Here is a 16,895-nt window from a genome sequence, read left to right as displayed (position 1 = left end):
AAAGTAAAAGCATTCCAGAGTTATTAATGCTTAAATTGACAGTGGTCAGATGTTCATAAAAACGCTCTGGTCCTTAACCCTTTAGCAATGCAGGACGTATATTTACGTCCTGCGCCGGCTCCCGCGATATGAAGCGGGGTCGCACTGCGACCCCACATCACATCGCGTCGGTTCTGGCGCTCATCAACGGCCGGGACCCGCAGCTAATACCACCCATCGCCGATCGCGGCGATGTGCGGTATTAACCCTTTAGAAGTGGCGGTCAAAGCTGACCACCGCTTCTAAAGCGAAAGTATCCCGGCTAGTCATTCGGGCTGTTCGGTGAAATCGCGGCATCCCGAACAGCTTGCAGGACACCGGGAGGGCCCTTACCTGCCTCCTCGGTGTCCGATCGACGAATGACTGCTCTGTGCCTGAGATCCAGGCAGGAGCAGTCAAGCGCCAATAACACTGATCACAGGCGTGTTAATACCCGCCTGTGATCAGGATGAGAGATCAGTGTGTGCAGTGTTATAGGTCCCTATGGGACCTATAACACTGCAAAAAAAAAGTTAAAAAAAGTGTTAATAAAGGTCATTTAACCCCTTCCCTAATAAAATAACCCCTTCCCTAATAAAAAGTATGGGGCAACACCATGTTAGTGTAAAATTTTTAATTTTTTACACTAACAGGCTGGTGTAGACCCCAACTTTTCCTTTTCATAAGGGGTAAAAAGAGAAACAGCCCCACAAAATTCGTAGTGCAATTGCTCCCGAGTACATAAATACCCCATATGTGGCCCTAAACTGTTTCCTATCTGTCAGTGCATGCTGGGAGTTGTAGTTTTGCAACAGCTGGAGGTTTCCCCCCCTATGTGAATGTACAGCGTACATTCACACAGGCAGGTTTACAGTGGAAAATAGGAAAAAAAAGCTCCCCAAAATTTGTAACCCAATTTCTTCTGAGTAAGAACATACCCCATATGTGGATGTAAAGTGCTCTGCGGGTGAACTACAATGCTCAGAAGAGAAGGAGCACCATTGGGCTTTTGGAGAGAAAGTTTTTCCGGAATTGTTTTTACAAAGCCCCCATAGTGCCAGAACAATGGACCCCTCCACATGTGACCCCATTTTAGAAACTACACCCCTCACGGAATGTAATAAAGGGTGCAGTGGGGCACAGGTGTCTTACAGATTTTTGGAACAGTGGTCTGTGAAAATGAAAAATTAAATTTTTCATTTCCACAGCCCGCTGTTCCAAAAATCTGTCAAATGCCAGTGTGGTGTAAATGCTCACTGCACCCCTTATTAAATTCTGTGAGGGGTGTAGTTTCCAAAATGGGGTCACATGTGGGGGGGGGCAACTGTTCTGGCACCACAGGGGGCTTTGTAAACACACATGGCCTCTGACTTCCTTTCCAAACAAATTCTTTCTCTAAAATATCAATGGCGCTCCTTCTCTTCTGAGCATTGTAGTTCGCCCCCAGTGCACTTTAGGTCCACACATAGGGTATTTCCACACTCGGAAGAAATGGAGTTACACAATTTGGAGGGCATTTTCTCCTATTACCCCTTGTAAAATGTAAAATTTAGGGAATTAACAGCATTTTAGTGAAATTTTTTTTCATTTACACATCTGACTTAAACAAAAAGTCGTCAAACACCTGTGGGTGTTAAGGTTCACTGTACCCCTTGTTACATTCCTTGAGGGGTGTAGTTTCCAAAATAGTAGGCCATGTCTTTAATTTTTTTTTTTATTTTTTTTTTTGCTGTTCTGGCACCATAGGGGCTTCCTAAATGTGTCATTTCCGCAAAATTTGCTTTCCAAAAGCCAAATGTGACTCCTTCTCTTCTGAGCATTGTAGTTTGGCCGCAAAGCATTTTACGTCCTAATATGGGGTATTTCCATAGCTGGGGTTACAAATTTTGGGGGACATTTTCTCCCATTACCCTTTGTAAAAATGGTTTTTTTTAAATTTATTTACACATCCAACTTTAAAGAAAAGTCATCAAACACCTGTGGGATGTTAAGGTTCACTGGACCCCTTGTTACATGCCTTGAGGGGTGTAGTTTCCAAAATAGTATGCCATGCGGGTTTTTATTTATTTATTTGTTTTTGCTGTTCTGGCACAATAGGGGCTTCCTAAATGCGACATGCCCCCCAAAAACCATTTCAGAAAAACTCACTCTCCAAAATCCCATTGTCGCTCCTTTCCTTCTGAACCCTCTACTGCACTCGCCGAACACTTCACATACACATATCAGGTATTTCCTTACTGGAGAGAAATTGGGTTACAAATTTTGGGGGCTTTTTCTCCTATTACCCCTTGTAAAAATTCAAAAACTGGGTCTACAAGAGCAAGCTGCTATTCCTGTGAAACACCTAAAGGGTTAACAAACTTTCTGATTGTCATTTTGAATACTTTGAGGGGTGCAGTTTTTATAATGGGGTAATTTATGGGGTATTTCTAATATGAAGGCCCTTCAAATCCACTTCAAAACTGAACTGGTCCCTAAAAGATTGCGATTTTGAATATTTCATGAAAAATTTGAAAATTGTTGCTGAACTTTGAAGCCCTCTGATGTCTTCAAAAAGTAAAAACATGTCAACTTTATAATGCAAACATAAAGTAGACATATTGTATCTGTGAATCAATACATAATTTATTTGGAATGTCTATTTTCCTTACAAACAGAGAGCTTCAAAGTTAGAAAAATGCAATATTTTCAAATTTTCATCAAATTTTGGAATTTTTCACCAAGGAATGATGCAAGTATTGACGAAAATTTACCACTATCATAAAGTAGAATATGTCACAAAAAAAACTGTCTAGAATTCAGACTGAAAAGTAAAAGCATTCCAGAGTTATTAATGCTTAAATTGACAGTGGTCAGATGTTCATAAAAACGCTCTGGTCCTTAACCCTTTAGCAATGCAGGACGTATATTTACGTCCTGCGCCGGCTCCCGCGATATGAAGCGGGGTCGCACTGCGACCCCACATCACATCGCGTCGGTTCTGGCGCTCATCAACGGCCGGGACCCGCAGCTAATACCACCCATCGCCGATCGCGGCGATGTGCGGTATTAACCCTTTAGAAGTGGCGGTCAAAGCTGACCACCGCTTCTAAAGCGAAAGTATCCCGGCTAGTCATTCGGGCTGTTCGGTGAAATCGCGGCATCCCGAACAGCTTGCAGGACACCGGGAGGGCCCTTACCTGCCTCCTCGGTGTCCGATCGACGAATGACTGCTCTGTGCCTGAGATCCAGGCAGGAGCAGTCAAGCGCCAATAACACTGATCACAGGCGTGTTAATACCCGCCTGTGATCAGGATGAGAGATCAGTGTGTGCAGTGTTATAGGTCCCTATGGGACCTATAACACTGCAAAAAAAAAAGTTAAAAAAAGTGTTAATAAAGGTCATTTAACCCCTTCCCTAATAAAAGTTTGAATCACCCCCCTTTTCCCATAAAAAAATATAAAACAGTGTAAATAAAAATAAAAATAAACATATGTGGTATCGCCGCGTGCGCAAATGTCCGAACTATAAAAATATATCATTAATTAAACCGCACAGTCAATGGCGTACGCTCAAAAAAATTCCAAAGTCCAAAAAAGCATATTTTGGTCACTTTTTATACCATAAAAAAATGAATAAAAAGTGATGAAAAAGTCCGATCAAAACAAACATCATATCGATAAAAACTTCAGATAACGGCACAAAAAATGAGCCCTCATACCGCCCTGTACATGGAAAAATAAAAAAGTTATAGGGGTCAGAAAAGGACATTTTTAAACGTATACATTTTCCTGCATGTAGTTATGATTTTTTCCAGAAGTACGACAAAATCAAAATTATATAAGTAGGGTATCATTTTAACCGTATGGACCTACAGAATAATGATAAGGTGTAATTTTTACCGAAATATGCACTGCGTAGAAACGGAAGCCCCCAAAAGTTACAAAATTGCGTTTTTTCTTTGATTTTGTCGCACAATGATTTTTTTTCCGTTTTCTCATGAATTTTAGGGTAAAATGACTGATGTCACTGCAAAATAGAATTGGTGACGCAAAAAATAAGCCATAATATGGATTTTTTGGTGAAAAATTTAAAGGGTTATGCTTTTTAAAAGGTAAGGAGGAAAAAAGGAAAGTGCAAAAACGGAAAAACCCTGAGTCCTTAAGGGGTTAAGGTGCAATTGGGCTTGGTATTTAAGGGGTTAAATAGTGATTTTATGTAATGGACCAACACAAAATAGTCCATCATTTGAAAGTGGAGAAATAGTACGTGGATTTCAAATTTATTTACAAATAAAAATCTAAAAAATGTTGAGTGCATATGTATTCACCCCTTTAATGTAAAACTACTAACTGTGATCCGGTGTGACCAATTGCCTTCACAGGTCACATATGAAAGTGCATACTGTCTACATGTCTGAAATTTAATCTCAGCATAAAAACGCCCGTTCTCTGAAGGCCTCAGACTTTGTTAGCATTACTGAATAAACAACAGCATGGAGAAAAAGGAACAAGCTTTGAACATTTCACCATAAAATCCATCAGCAGAAAATAGAAAAAATATGGCACAATTTCAAACTGACATAGACAAGGCCGTCCCTCCAAACTAAAAAGCCTGGCATGGAGAAAATTTATCAGAGAAACCAAAGGTAACACTGGAGGAGCTGCAAAGATCAATAACTATTAGGCTAAGTCTCCACTTGTTTTTTTTTTTTTGCAAAACGCAAAGAAAAACGCCAATTCTGCCGCATGGTGTTTTTTTGGGTCAGAAAACGCTGCGGCCAGATGTTAGCTGTAAGTCAATGAGAAATCGCAAATTTTGAATTCCACTTTGCTTTTTTTCGCTTTGGCCTTTTTTAATCCTTTTGGCCTTTTTTTCCCTTTTTCTGCGTTTTTTTCCGCTCTTTGGCGTTTTGAAAAAAAAGCTGTAGTTCCCTCAAACTGGCGTTTTTTGTCAAAATAGTGGCGTTTTTCTCCAATAGAAGTCTATGGGAGTGAGAAAACGCCAAGAAAAGCGCTATGTGGATTTTAACTTTGGTGTTTTTGCAGGCGGTTTTTAATCTTTTTTGGACTTTAGCTATCCAAAAAAGTGATGTAGATAGCTGTTTTTAATGACATTTCGTAGGGTACCATAAAAAATTTTTTATCAAAAATATACAGTTATGAAGGAAAAAATTGTATCTAACGAAATGTATATTATTGGGGAAAAAAAACTATTACTTTTTAAACAGGGATCAATTTATGTGTGCGTGGAAATACAAATGTAGCCGACAATTATAAAAATGTATTGTGTGTTTTTCACTTTTTTGCTTTATTTTTTACATTTTTTTAGTTAGTACTACTACTCCCAGCATGGAACACACTGTTCCATGATGGGAGTAGTACTACCTGTACTAATAGACAGATCGCCCACTGCGATCTTTCTGTATAATGTATAGATGCGGCGGCCGCTCTTCTATAGTCCCCTGCACTGACGTATATTTACACTTATTCATATTTCCCACAGAGCTGTGATTGGCCAGATGGTTCCAGCCAATCACAGCTCTCAGTGAGAAATAGGAATATGTGTATATATACGGCCGTGCAGGGGACCATAGGAGAGCGGCCGCTTCTATACATTATACAGGAGGATCACAGCAGCTGTCAGAAGTGATATCCGCTGTGATCTTTCCATAACTGCAGGTAATACTACTCCCAACATGGAGCACACTCTGCCTCATGTTGGGAGCTGTAGTACCTGCATTAATAGACAGATCACAGCGGGTGTCAGAAATTACACTTGCTGCGATCTGTCTATTAATACAGGTACTACAGCTCCCAGCATGGAGCAGAGTGTGCTCCATGTTGGGAGTAGTAGTGCCTGCTTAAGGACACATCGCAGTGGATGTCACTACTGACACCCGCTGTGATCGTCCTGTCTATAGCAGAGATGGAGCGACTGTATACATCGCTCACATCCCGGCTCTGCACTATACTCCGGGCCGGCCACTCATTCATTCATCTTTTCCTCAGAGCTGTGATTGGCTGCAACCATCCGGCAAATCACAGCTCTGGGTGGGAAATATGAATTTCTGTTGACATCAGTGGCCGGAGTATAGTGCAGAGAGGCGAGCGCTGTATAGACCCGCTCGCTTCTCTGCTATATTATGGACGATATACGTCTATAGTACAGGTACTATCACTCCCAGCATGGAACAGTCTTTTCCTTGCTGGGGATAGTAGTACTACATAAGAAATTTAAAAAATTTATAAAAAAAAGTGAAACACACACTTTATTAAAAAATAATAAAAAATTGGGTTATAAAATATATACATTGCGTTTAATAAAAAAAATTTCCATCACTGCTGCATCCTTTTTTTTTTTTGGTACCCCAGAAATTTTGGGTACCAAAAAATACCGCCAAGGTGCAATTTCCAGACAAATGAAAAAAACGCCGGAAAAAACGCAAGAAAAAACGCATGATGATGTCACTTGCACTGGCGATTTTTCAGGCGTTTTTTTAATCCCTAAAAACGCTGTGCAAAAATCCAAGTGGAGACTTAGCCTTAGTCACATACTCCACAAATCTGAGCAACAAGAAGGAAGCCATTGTTGAAAGTTAGCCCCAATAAATCCCATTTGGAGTTTGCCACAAGCCATGTAGAAGACACGGCAAACGTGAAAGAAGGTCCCCAAAAGATCTGTACACTGGTGCTTCAAAGTAAATGGAAGATTAAGATATATCCACATAGATGCTAAAGTTCCACAGTGTGGAACCCCATATTTCACACTAATAGAGTATGCAAAAATCAATAAATAGAACTTTTTGGCCATTGGGATGAGTTTAGTAGAGCTGCCGCCAGCCTGGGCAGTCTCCCATTACCTCTAGAAAAAATCTGTGGTCTTTTGTTTTATCTACGATGGTGGATTAACAATAAAGAAAGGATATACAGGTACCTATATTCATTACTGTAGGAGAGATGGTTCATTTACAAATGTATCATATACGTCAGTGATCTGAACCACGCTGGTATTAACTCTATATATGCAAACCATGCATATCAGTTCCACCAAGTGCTGAAAGTTCTATTTATTGTTTTTTGCATACCAAGTGAAAGAAGTTGCTTTAGTTAGATGAGATCAAAATGTGACGTTTTGGCCTTGGTGCAAAACGCTATGTGGGGCAGAAACCTATCCCTTCAGTGAAACATGGTGATGGTAACATCATGCTATGGGGATCCTTTGCTTCAGCAGGTACAGGGAAACTAGTCAGTATTGATGGAAAGGTGGATGGAGCTAAATGCAGGGCAATCCTTGAAGGAAATCAGATGCAGGCTGCAAAAGACTAGAGCTTGGAACAAGCTAATCATTCAGCAGGACAATGGGGGAGGTTTATCAAAACCTGTGCAAAAGAAAAGTTGCCCAGTTGCCCATAGCAACCAATCCAATTGCTTCTTTCATATTGCAGAGGCCTTGTTATAAATGAAAGAAGCAAGCTGATTGGTTGCTATGGGCAACTGGGCAACTTGTCCTCTGGACAAGTTTTGATAAATCTTCCCCAATGGCCCTAAACATACAGCCAGATATACAATAGAACGGTTTAGATCAAAGCATGTTAATGTCCAAAAATGGCCCAGTGAAAATCGAGACTTGAATCCAATTGAGAATCTATAGCAAGACTTGAAAATTGCTGTTTACAGATGAATGGACAAACATTTCCATCTTTAGACACAAACACATACCCCAAAAGACTTGCAGCTGTAATTGCAGAAAAAAGTGGTTCTACCAACTGACGACTATTTTTTGTCACATATGGGCAGAAGAAGGTGAAGTCCTGCACTCACCCACAACCCTTGTCCTTTCCTATTGGGTATCCACCCTAACTGATGGATCCACAACCCAGAAGAGGGTCCCTGTCAATCTACGTGCTGGGACTTCAGAGTCAAAATAACAGACTACAGTAAACTCTTGGGAAAATTTTGGGAATACAAAAATGATAAATGCACAAGACAATACTCAGGGGAGGCAAACAAACACAGAGGATAGTCAACACGCCGAGTTGGAAACCAAGAAGACAAATACAAGGCAAGACGAAAAACCAGAGAGAATATTCTAAGACAAAAGCCGGGGTCACATAATGACAGATAATCCAGAGGAATGCAGGAAGCAGTATAGAGAAGGTAGCTTCAGAAACAATGTTCTTTCACAGGAAACCCAGAATAGATCATGCAGACGTAAAAAGTTATTTTAAAGTCTGTTGGAATTGTAACAGTAGCAAAATGGGCAAAAGGTCTTATGCAAGGCACAGTATAATAATAATAATAATAAAAGTAATATTTTTTTTATAAAAAACAGATAGATAGATATATAGATTGATGGTCTGAATAGTTTGCACAAAATTTATAGTATGTATTGGATAGCATATTTTGATTTTGTGCTCTGTTCGCCTCAGTGTAGATTTTTTTTCCCTCTTTGGGACGTGGTTTCTCATTGACATGTGTTTTTGAGTGATTTATTGTATTGTTTAATTGCAAAAATCATGCAGAATTATTTGCATCTGTACTCCACCTCTGACCAGGCACAGCTTATAAACACTCAACCCAAAGGTAAAGGGGTATATGAAGAAGCTTGCACATTATTTTAACTGTGCACAAAAACTGCATGTGCAACAGTAGTAAATAAAAGCCCCAAAACAACAACAACAAAAATACAAATGATACATTTCCCTGTATATATGTCTTATCATTCCGAAGTAAATCCATTATTCTGCCTGCTGTCAATCTAAAAGCAAAGCATTAGGAAAGTATGACGCTCTGTGACAGTGCTAGATTAGCGAGAAATTGAGGTTCAGATGCTCCAAGCAGTTATCACATGAACACGACAGGGAAGTATGGATTAACCTTTTCATAAAGTGGCCGGTGTGAGGTCAACAAGACATCTTACAAATATATAGCAGAATGGATTATATGTTTTTATGTCTGGGTTTAAAATTTGTAGGCTACACAAACTGCATCAGCAGCCTTAGCAACAATTTAGTGAAAGTTGTAATCTATTTGTCTGCAGGACAGATATAATCCTCCAAAGCAAACCACAGGGATAATAGACAGATCTAGATATCTATTATATATATAAAAAAAAAAAAAGAAAAAATATATTGTCTTCATTTTATTTTACTAGAAACTGAAAAATTCTGAATTATGTCTTCAGTATATTAAAAATAACCATACAGAAGTGAACCTTAATTATATTTCACACATGATGAAGAAGCACAATATTGCGGTTTCAACAAATAAATATTATTTTTTGTAAAATGGAAAATGACATTTGTATGATACCTTTTTGCATCAATTGTCTGAATAGGGGATAAGTGTCTGATAGTGGGGGGGTCCGACCGACTGCCCGGCAACACAGCTCTCCTCTTGAAAGGAGCTTTGTCAACCACAGCACAAAGAGGTGGTCAACATGTAACTTCGGCTCTCCCATAGAGATACATGGAGGGGGCGTGTCGACCACCATTTTGATCTCCTGCCCAGCGGTCGGAGCACCTTACCCCGTGATCAGACAATTATTCCCTACATTTTACTATGCGAGTACCCCTTTAATGTGGATGATGCCATGTCATACTACATTTATGAGAAGCTGACTGCATATTATCAGTTTGCTGGAGTACTTAAATTGTAACTCTCATTAAAACTAATTTTGGTACATTATGGTAATTATGGTAAATAAAACATATTTCTAATATACTTTGTTTGAAAAAAAAAGAAGTTTTCTATGTTTTATTTGTGCTTAAAAAAGCTCAAGAGCACATTTTCCCCCTTCTCATACACAGACTTTGGACCGAAGCCCAAACACAAGAAGTGCAGCCTGAAGTGCTGAGGGGGGTGTGTCCAGCCTCATCCAATCATAACTCCTCTCACACTTAAATGCCATATGCTGTTGGTTGGACACCCCCCCCCCCCCTCAGCACTCCAGGCTGCACTTCCTGTGTTTGGGCTTCAGTCCAAAGTATGTGTATGACATGGGGGAAAATATGCTCTTGAGCTTTTTTTAAGCACAAATAAAAAATTTTTTTTAAACAAACTGTATTAGAAATATTTTTTATTTACCAAAAGGAGTGCAATAGCAAAAATTAGTTTTAATGAGAATGACCATTTAAGAATAATTGGCTTAGATAAAACTCATTTAACAATTTTTTTTTTTTTTAAACACTATGGACAAAGCTACAAAAAGTTATTACCAGAATCATTATTGATGATAAGTGGGAGAAATTCTGAGAATAAAGGAGTGTCTCACTGATGGGGTGAAAAAAAAAAAAAAAGATTTTGTAACTTTTGGGGTCTTCTGTTTCTACGCAGTGCACTTTTCAGTAAAAATGACACCTTATCTATATTCTGTAGGTCCATACGATTACAAAGATATCTAATTTATGTAGGTTTTATTTTATTTTACTACTTTAAAAAAAATGATAACTACATGCATCAATATTTTTCCACAAATGGGGCTATGTGAGGGCCCGTATGCCGTACGGCTCTTCCATAGAGATACATGTCGTGATGTGCCACTCTGTGGGAGAGCCGGGGCTCTGTACAGACGATCGCGGGGGCCACAGCGCTCGGTCCCCCTACCCCCCCCCCCCCCCCGAGATCTAAAACTTATCCCCTATCCTGTCGGGCATAAGACTTCTTTTTTAACACAATCATTGTACTCACCTCGGCTGAATTCACTTTTCATCAATTTAACACCTTAAGCACACAGGACGTAAATGTACATCCTGGGGCCCTGGTACTTAACACACCAGAATGTACATTTACATCATGTTCATGATGCTAGCACTGGAGCGGTGCTCGCATCAGTCACGGCAGGTCCTGGCTGCTATCAGCAACCAGGGACCCACCGGTAATGTCAAACATCAGCGAACTTACCGATGTACGCCATTAACCCCTCAGATGCTGTGATCAATACAGATCACGGCATCACGGCACAGCCCGGAGGTCCCCTCATCTGCACTGGCCATCATCGCGGGTTTTTTTACTCTGGTCTGACATCAAGCAGACCAGAGAAGATCACCGATAATACTGATCATTGCTATGTCTAGCACTAAACAGTAGTAGCAATCTAAGGATTGCTATAAATAGTACCCAATGGGGACATAAAAAGTGTACAAAAACTTTGAAAAAGCCCATCCCCAATAAAATTTAAATAGCCTCTTTTTGCCATTTTACCCCACAAATTGTAAAAAAAAATTATTAATAAACATATCACCGCATACGTAAATGTCCAAACTATTAAAATATAATGTTAATGATGGTGAACAGTGTAAATGTTAAAAAAATCCCAAATTGCTGCAATTTTGTCACATTACATTCCAAAAAAATTTAATAAAAGCTATTAAAAAGTTACATATATGCAAAATTGGTACCGAAAAAACTACAGATCCCATCGTGCAAAAATGAACCCTCATACAGCCCCATATACGGAAAAGTTGGAATGTTATAGGTGGTCAAAAAAGAGTAATTTTAAACATACTAATCTTGTTAAAAAAACTTTGAGGTTTTTTTAGCAATGCAATAATGTAAAAAATTGATTGCTTTACTAGAGCCTAGGGTCCCAATAAGTCTTGTAAAGACCAGCTGCAGAAAGCCGGACCCTGTTACAGTGTCTAGTATACACGAGTATATCTGGGGGTATGAAACTGTTGTTGCTTGTATTTCGGCTCAAGGTATGGGAACCACAGTGTGTCCCAAGGTTGGGATAGACCCTGCTTTGAGTACCCTGCTTTGAGTATGATGTTGTTCTAGGAAAGGATTTTCAGCTACTGTGGGAAGGCAGTCGAGACAGTAGAAAGCGTACACTTAATAGGCCCACAACACCTGACTTGCGCCACACACTAGTTGAGAGTTACTCAGCAGAGGCTGAGGATGAGGAGTGTCTACAGTCACTGGATATCTGTCAGTCAATGATCTGCCAGAGTGCTGGAAGAGCTAAAGATCAGACTAAGAATCAAGTGCTGGAAGATACAGAAACTGGAGCGACAACTGATCCTGTGCCTAAAAGAGCGTCATCTGTAAAGGCAGAAATAGAGCAAGTGCAGGAACATGGGTTCCATCCGCCAGCTGGTGATGAGCCCAAAGTGGGGCTAGAGTCACACTGTCATCTGGAAGAAGTGATGGTGACCGAGAAAGAGAAAGATTTGCTGAAAGTTGTGGATAATGCAGAGCCTAAGGTAGGGCATATCCCGATTACCTCCTCAGAGCTTAAAGAGAAGAGGAGTGGAAGCAGGGTAAGGGGCCCTGGTCTTTCCCAAGCCAGAGAAGATGCTGAGTGAAGTGCATGAGGAACCGGGTACTGCACTTACTGTCACAGACAGAGTCCTGAATGAAGGAGACATGACATCTGTACCAGAGACTGAACGTGGCTAGAAGGTTGAACGGCTGAGCCAGAGATGGTTGCACACCCTGGAGCCCTAGTCGTCTCTGCCAAACAGCAACAATACAACAAAAGAAAATACCAGGAGTGAGCAGAGAGACAGAGAGAGACTGTCCGGGAGCTACCCTGAAGTCCAAGTGGCCAAGACACTTGCAAGGGGGATGACCATTCCTAAAGGTGAAGAAGAGTCAGACCAAGAAAGCTCAAAGAAAGAGACAGACCAAGGACAGGTGACTGTAAGAAAGTGAAGAGACCACTGTAAGTAAAAGACCTCTGAAAAACCAGACCGATCCTGATGAGAAAAGGGGCAGGTATGTGAGGCCATGGCGGAGGAATAAAAGTCTGGGAAGCAGACTGATGAGGACTGCAAAGAGCCAAAGGCTGAAGAGTCTGAACAATTTAGTCTAATGTTTATAAGCAGGGGAGTCTGGGCTCCGATAAAGCCAGTGGAGTTAATTTTATCTTGACTTAATGTAGGCCAGAAAGGTTCTTTTAGATCAGAGAGAGTAAACATTTTAGCTAACATGCAAAATAGTAAAATGACATTCCTTAACCCCTTAAGGACCATGGACGTACGCGTACGTCTAAGCATCCAGGTAGATAAGGACCAAGGACGTACGCGTATATCCGTGGGAATTTCGGTCCGTGCCGCGCGCCGGGTGGGGACCGGACCGTGGTGACTGCTCATATCGATCAGCTGTCACACTGCACAAATGCCCAGGGGGGTCATCAGACCCCCCCATGTCGGCGATCGGCGCAAATCGCAAGTGAATTCACACTTGCGATTTGCGCAATTCCGGGTCATTCCGGGTCTATGGTGACCCGATGACCGGAATATAAGGGGGATCGCGGTTGTCCAAGACACCAACGATCCCCCTGAAGGGATAGGAGTGAGGTGGCAGGGGTGCCACCCCTCCTATTCCTGCTATTGGTGGTCTAGACGCGACCACCAATAGCAGATCGGGGGAGGGGGGGTTAACTTTCGTTTGCCCCATTCTGCCCACCCACAATAGGCAGGGCAGGACGGGGAAAAGAAGGGGACCGGCGCCGGAGTCCACTTACCCTGCGGGTGAGGCTGCGGGTGACAATGACTTGCAGCAGGCTCCCTGGATCCGACTGAAGCCGGTAAGTTGACTAGCAACATCTGGATGGCTACAGTCCAAGACCACTATACAGTGGTCTCTATACTGTAGCACTCCAGATGTTGCAAAACTACAACTCCCAGCATGCCCAGACAGCTGTTTGGGCATGCTGGGATTTGTAGTTTTGCAACAGCTGGAAGGCTACAGTTTGAGACCACTGTACGGTAGTCTCTGAACTATAGCCCTCCAGATCTTGCAAAACTACAACTCCTAGCATGCCCACTCAACTATTAGCTGTCTGGGCATGCTGGGATTTGTAGTTCTGGACCACAGTTTGCAGCGGTCTCTATACTGTAGCTCTCCAGATGTTGCAAAACTTCAAATCCCAGCATGCTGGGAGTTGTAGTTGCGATCCCTTCAGCTGTTGCATAACTACATCTCCCAGCATGCCCTTCGGCGATCAGTACATGCTGGGATTTGTAGTTTTGCAACAGCTGGAGACACACTGGTTGGAAAATATTGAGTTAGATAACAGAATCTAACTGAAGGTTTTCCAACCAGTGTGCCTACAGCTGTTGCAAAAGTACAACTCCCAGCATGCACGGTCTGTCAGTACATGCTGGGAGTTGTAGTTTTGAAACTGCTGGAGGTTTGCCCCCCCATGTGAATGTACAGGGTACATTCACACAGGCAGGTTTACAGTAAGTTTTCTGCTTCAAGTATGAGCTGCGGCAAATTTTTGGCCGCAGCGCAAACTCCTAGCAGGGAACTTACTGTAAACCTCCGCCAGTGTGAGTGTACCCTAAAAACACTACACTACACAAACACAAAATTAAGGGTACACTACATATACACCCCCTTACACTGCCCCCTCCCCAATAAAAATTCAAAATGTCCTGTACGGCAGTGTTTCCAAAACGGAGCCTCCAGCTGTTGCAAAATAACAACTCCCAGCATTTCTGGACAGCCACTGACTGTCCAGGCATGCTGGGAGTTTAGCAACAGCTGGAGGCATCCTGTTTGGGAATCACTGGCGTAGAATACCACCCCTATGCAATCCCTAATTTAGTCCTCAAATGCGCATGGCGCTCTCTCACTTCAGAGCCCTGTCGTATTTCAAGGAAACAGTTTAGGGCCACATATGGGGTATTTCCGTACTCAGGAGAAATTACACTACAAATTGTGGGGGTCTTTTTCTCCTTTTACCCCTTCCCTTATGAAAAGGAAAACTTGTGGTCTACACCAGCCTGTTAGTGTAAAAAAAAAATTTTTTTTTACACTAGCATGCTGGTGTTGCCCCATACTTTTTCTTTTCACAATAGGTAAAAGGAAAAAAAGACCCCCAAAATTTGTAACGCAATTTCTCCTGAGTACGGAAATACCCCATATGTGGGAGTAAAATGCTCTGCGTACGTATAACAAGGCTCAGGAGTGAGAGTGCACTATGTACATTTGAGGCCTAAATTGGTGATTTGCACAGGGGTGGCTAATTTTACAGTGGTTCTGACATAAGCACAAAAAAATGAATACCGACATGTGACCCCATTTTGGAAACTACACCCCTCAGGTAATGTAACAAGGGGTATAGCGAGCCTTAACACCCCACAGATGTTTGACAAATTTTCAATAAAGTTGGATGGGAAAATGAAAAAAATTTCTTTTTTTTCACAAAAATGCTGGTGTTACCCTAAATTTTTTATTTTCACAAGGGAAAATAGGAAAAAGCCCCCCAAAATTTGTAACCCATTTCTTCTGAGTAAGAACATACCCCATATGTGGATGTAAAGTGCTCTGCTGGTGCACTACAATGCTCAGAAGAGAAGGAGCGCTATTGGGATTTTAAGAGAAAATGTGTCCGGAATTGAAGGCCACGTGTGTTTACAAAGCCCCCATAGTGCCAGAACAATGGACCCCCCCAACATGTGACCCCATTTTGGAAACTACAGTGACTCCCCGACTTATGATGGCCCCGACATATGATCATTTCAACATATGATGGCCTCTCAGAGCCCATCGTATGTTGAAGGCAGCATCGACATATGATGCTGCTGTGTGTCGGGGCCATCATACAAACAGCTATCTGACAGCGCTGACAACTTCAGCAACTGACAGATAGTTGTTTAATGTGCCCCGTGTGCCCCGTTCTGCCTCCTGTTACTCACATGCTGTCCTGCTAACTCACGCAGGCTTCCACTGTGAGCTCTGTGTAAGCTCCGCCCCCCCCCCCCAGTGCAGCCATAGCCAATAGCCTGCAGCATCTTGCTGCAGGCATCCAATGAGCTGCTCGCTGCCCTCCCCTTCCTTTCCTATAGAGCTGTAGTCGGCAGGATCGTAATGGAAGACATTCTGTCCCCCCCTGAAGGTATTTAAAGAACTGTACAGTTCTGTATGCGATGTCACACATCACATACAATACATATACACACTATACACCCCATACATCAATGTTTCCCTATCAGTGTGCCTCCAGCTGTTGCAAAACTCCCAGCATGCCCAGACAGTCAATGGCTGTACATGCATGCTGGGAGTTGTAGTTGTGCAACAGCTGGAGGCACCCTGGTTTGTTAAACACTCCCCATTCACTCCACATACAATGGTCATCCCAGAACCAATTAGCAGTTTCCCATAGAGATATGTATTCAACATACAATGGTTCCGAGGCCCCAGAACCATTTACCATTTTTACATAGACATATGTACTCGACATATGATGGTTTCAACATATGATGGTTCTCCTGGAAACAATTAATATCATATGTTGAGGGACCACTGGTACTTTGTAAAGGCACATGGCCCCTGACTGCCATTCCAAACAAATTCACTCTTCAAAAGAGGCGCTCCTCCTCTTCTGAGCATTGTAGTTCGACTGCAGAGCACTTGACATCCACACATGGGGTATTTCCATACTCAGAAGAAATGGGGTTACAAATTTTGGGGGTCATTTTCTCCTATTACCCCTTGTAAAATGTAAAATTTGGGGGAAACCAGCATTTTAGTGAAAAGATATATTTTTTTTCATTTGCACAACTAGGGGTACTCCGCTGGAAAACATTTTTTTTTTTTAAATCAACTGGGGCCAGAAAGTTAAACAGACTTTTAAATTACTTATATATAAAAAATCTTCCAGTACATATCAGCTGCTATATGCTTTACATGAAGTTCTAGCCTTTTTAAATTTCTTTTCTATCTAATCACAATGCTTCTGCTGACACCTTTGTCTATCTTAGAAACTGTCCAGAGTAGGAGCAAATCCCCGTAGCAAACCTATCCTGTTCTAGACAGTTCCTAACATGGACAGAGGTGTCAGAAGAGAGCACTGTGGTCTGACAGAAAGGAAATTTAAAAAGGAAAAAACTTCCCGTGGAGCATACAGCAGCGGATAAGTACTGGAAGGGTTAAGATTTTTA

At 41.7% G+C, this 16,895-nt stretch overlaps 2 long non-coding RNA genes across 2 annotated transcripts in view; both read right to left on the bottom strand.

The window, feature by feature from the left end:
* The window catches only part of LOC130361793 (uncharacterized), a 409,253-nt gene that overhangs the window by 213,304 nt on the left and 179,054 nt on the right, over positions 1–16,895 (bottom strand). The gene's annotated exons all lie outside the window — the stretch shown is intronic.
* The window catches only part of LOC130361795 (uncharacterized), a 144,375-nt gene that overhangs the window by 126,951 nt on the left and 529 nt on the right, over positions 1–16,895 (bottom strand). The gene's annotated exons all lie outside the window — the stretch shown is intronic.

This window comes from Hyla sarda, chromosome 3 (genome assembly GCF_029499605.1).
Source record: "Hyla sarda isolate aHylSar1 chromosome 3, aHylSar1.hap1, whole genome shotgun sequence".
Lineage (NCBI taxonomy): Eukaryota > Metazoa > Chordata > Amphibia > Anura > Hylidae > Hyla > Hyla sarda.
Note: the sequence above shows the minus strand (reverse complement) of the source record. Positions and strands in the feature narration are given on the sequence as shown.